This window comes from Propithecus coquereli, unplaced genomic scaffold, assembly GCF_000956105.1.
Source record: "Propithecus coquereli isolate 6110/MARCELLA unplaced genomic scaffold, Pcoq_1.0 Scaffold567, whole genome shotgun sequence".
Taxonomy (NCBI): Eukaryota; Metazoa; Chordata; class Mammalia; order Primates; family Indriidae; genus Propithecus; species Propithecus coquereli.
The window spans coordinates 830,086-834,258 of record NW_012151585.1 but is presented as its reverse complement, the minus strand read 5'-3'; positions in this window follow the sequence as shown (position 1 = coordinate 834,258).

Below are 4,173 nucleotides of genomic sequence, written 5' to 3'. Positions count from 1 at the left end.
TCATGGACAAAAGTTCAGGAAACTAAGGAAAGGAAAAATTAGGGAAGGGAAGGAGAATATAAAAGGGTACTGCGAAATCCTGGGGTCCAATCCCTGGGCAACGTGGGAAGGGAGGCAGAGCACTCATTGGACAGCATATCTGCCCTGCATCTCCAGGAGACCAGGACGGAAGAGGCAAATGTTTGCACAGGGCCTACTATGTGCCAGGCATCATGGAGAGGTCCTTTTCTTATATTTTTCTTGGTAAATCCTCTTAACAGCTCATTGAGGAAAGAATTATTGACCATTTTACAGAGAAGAAAACTGAAGCTCAGAGAGGTGAGGAAATGTGGCTAAGGTCACACAGCAAGGAAGCAGAGCCAGGTTCAGTGCTTCCAAGTCATAGAGGTTAGGCTAGAAGAAGGATTGCCAGATAAAATACAGAACTCCCAGTTAAATCTGAGTTTCAGATAAACAGCAAATTCAAAATGAACTCAGTGACTTTTATTTTTTTGCTAAACCTGATAACCTTAGCTAGAGAGAATGGCCACAGCATCGACAGCATGAAAGGGCAGAGCCTAGGACTGTGGGGTCCAGAAGAGAAGTGCGGGTGACGTTGTGACCCTCTCTCAGGCTTTGAGGAGGAAGGAGGCCCAGGCACCAGCTCCAGGTCACCAGGCTCTACACAAGTCGAGGTCTACACAGCTCCAGATGGGTGACTGAAGACTTTTCCAGGGTTTCTCCATCCCTTTGTCCACCCATGTTCAGGCCAGAAACCTGGGAATCACTCTTTTTTTCCCCAAAGGCTAGATATAATTTTGAACTCCTGAGCTCAAACAATCCGCCCACCTTGGCCTCCCAGAGTGCTAGGATTACAGGCATGAGCCACCGCGCCCGGCCTTCCTTCATGTTCTTGTTATTAAAAAACTTTCCTAAGAAATAACAGAATTGGAACTACCAAACTTGGAAGCACTTCAGCTTCAAAAATACATCAAGCAATATCTTCTCTGCTTTAGCACACTAAGGCACTTATAGTCCCCGCAAGCTCTGTTGGCAATGTTGGCACTTATCCTGCTAGGACCCAGCATAGATTAAAAATTATTTGATGCCTACAACAAATTGTCCTGAATAAAAAATATTCTGGTGGGAAAGAATTAAAAAATAGAAATGTTCTGATTTCTCCCTCTGCTTGCTCTGAGCATCCCAAGAGTTCTCATTTTAATAGCCCTGACCTTCCTCCTGCCCCTTCTCTTGCTCTCCCCTTACTCTTTTAATAATAATAAAATAATAATAACCCTAGTAATATTTATTTATTTATTTGGAGACAGGGTCTTGCTCTGTTGCCTAGGCTGGAATGCAGTGGTGCGATCATAGCTCACTGTAGCCTTGAATCCCTGGGCTTAAGTTATCCTCCAACCTCAGCCTCCCAGGTAGCTGGGACTACAAGTTCATGCCACCAAGCCTGGCTGATTTTTTTTTTTAATTATTTTTTGACTGATACAGGGTCTCACTATGTTGCCCAGGCTGGTCTTGAACTCCTGGCCTCAAATGATCCTCCTGCCTTGGCCTCCCAAAGTGCTGGGATTTATAGGCGTGAGCCATTGCACCTGGCACCATATTTGTTAAATGTTTATAATGTGCTGCATGCTGTGCTAAGGGTTCGGTGTAATTTAATCCTCACCCAGCATTTTTGAGGAAAGTATTTTTATAGATGAGGAGCTAGAGGACCACAGAAGTTAAACAACATGCCCAAGGCCACACAGCTGGTAAGAATCAGGCTCAAGATTGGAATCTGCCTATAAAACCTGCTCCTGTTAAAATGTTGCTTCACTTCCCAGGCACAGAGAGTAGGGTCTGTGAAGGGATGGAGGGAGGGATGGGGATGGAGAGGAAGGAAGGAACTGGGGCAGGGGAGGAGGGAGCCCATGCAGAGGCACTCAGACTGTCTCCGGAGGGCAGAGGGAAGAGATGGAGATTGGGAACACTACACGAATAGGAGGCCATTGTAGAGCCTCAGGGGAAGGAGGGGTCTGAGCCAAGGGGTTTAAGGGACCAGGAAAGTTGAAGAGTGGAAAAGGTCAAGTTATAGGGTGGGAGAAGGGTGTGATTAAGGACCTGAGGCCTCAGGTGTTTACCTGCCAGGTGAGGAGAGGCAAGGAGTCTGGGGACCTTCTGGCCTATTTGATCTTTTAGGACTCACAGGTCCCTGCCCTTTTCTGGGCCTCAATTTTATCATCTCTTCAATGCAGGGAGAGAGGATTCCAGCATCCCAGGAACCACCCAGCTCTGGTAGGTGGTGAGGAAGTAGCATCACTTTCTACTCCAGCCTCCTTACCTGGCATGGAGGAGAAGGTTCCCTGGGCCTGGCCTGTCCCCCCTCCCTACCCCACATTAATCTGTCCTCATGGGTACAGGAGTCTCAGAGATGAAGACCATGTGTGCAGGCAGCAGTGAGAATAAGCCTGAGAAAGCACTGCCTAATTCTCCTAAACCCCAACCCTTCCATGGAGGAGGTGGGCAGGGTAGGAGCATGGTCTCATTAGTCACTAGATCTGGGGCCAATGAGCAAATCTTTGCTGTGTGCCTTCAGACATGTCACCCAACCCCTGGGCCAGGCTCTTCTCATGCTCCATGTGTGGATCCTGGGGTCAGGCTGAAGCCCCCTGAACCCCTTCCATCAAGCCCCCTGCCCCAGGACAGTTCAGGGTCCATTTCTTCTGCCTCCCACTGGGGCCTGGCTCAGGGGTCTGCACTGTGGCCCTGCTGGTCAGGGGAAGAACGCACAAGCCTGACCTTTCAGGTTTGGGTCTGGTAGTTTTGTTTGTTTTGAGACATGGCCACCAGGTGGTATCAGGGTCATATTCTGGAACCTTCTGAGAGCTGGGTCAGGAGAACCCTATTCCTGGAGGTTAGACTCTTCCCAGAGGATTGTGCAATATTCCCAGAAAGATGAGTCATGGACAAAAGTTCAGGAAACTAAGGAAAGGAAAAATTAGGGAAGGGAAGGAGAATATAAAAGGGTACTGCGAAATCCTGGGGTCCAATCCCTGGGCAACGTGGGAAGGGAGGCAGAGCACTCATTGGACAGCATATCTGCCCTGCATCTCCAGGAGACCAGGACGGAAGAGGCAAATGTTTGCACAGGGCCTACTATGTGCCAGGCATCATGGAGAGGTCCTTTTCTTATATTTTTCTTGGTAAATCCTCTTAACAGCTCATTGAGGAAAGAATTATTGACCATTTTACAGAGAAGAAAACTGAAGCTCAGAGAGGTGAGGAAATGTGGCTAAGGTCACACAGCAAGGAAGCAGAGCCAGGTTCAGTGCTTCCAAGTCATAGAGGTTAGGCTAGAAGAAGGATTGCCAGATAAAATACAGAACTCCCAGTTAAATCTGAGTTTCAGATAAACAGCAAATTCAAAATGAACTCAGTGACTTTTATTTTTTTGCTAAACCTGATAACCTTAGCTAGAGAGAATGGCCACAGCATCGACAGCATGAAAGGGCAGAGCCTAGGACTGTGGGGTCCAGAAGAGAAGTGCGGGTGACGTTGTGACCCTCTCTCAGGCTTTGAGGAGGAAGGAGGCCCAGGCACCAGCTCCAGGTCACCAGGCTCTACACAAGTCGAGGTCTACACAGCTCCAGATGGGTGACTGAAGACTTTTCCAGGGTTTCTCCATCCCTTTGTCCACCCATGTTCAGGCCAGAAACCTGGGAATCACTCTTTTTTTCCCCAAAGGCTAGATATAATTTGCACACTAAAAAGGGCACAGTCTTAAGTGTTCAGGTGCTCAAATTTTTACATAGATACACACCCATGTAACCACTATACAATCAACATATAGAATCTTGTTGTTCAATACGGTGGCCTTTAGCTTCATGTGCTTGAGTGCTTGAAATGTAGAATTCAAATAGAAATGCACAGTAAGTATAAAATACAGGATTTCAAAGACTTCATATGAAAAAAGGATATAAAATGTCTTGTTAATAATTACAAAATATTATTGATTACATGTTGACATAATATTTTACACATTGGATTGCATCAAATGTACTGTAAAAATTAATTTCAGATCAGGTGTGGTGGCTCATGCCTGTAATCCCAGTACTTTGGGAGGCTGAGGCAGGAGAATCACTTGAGCCCAGGAGTACCAGCCTGGGTGACAAAGTAAGACCCTGTCTCTTTTTTTTTTTT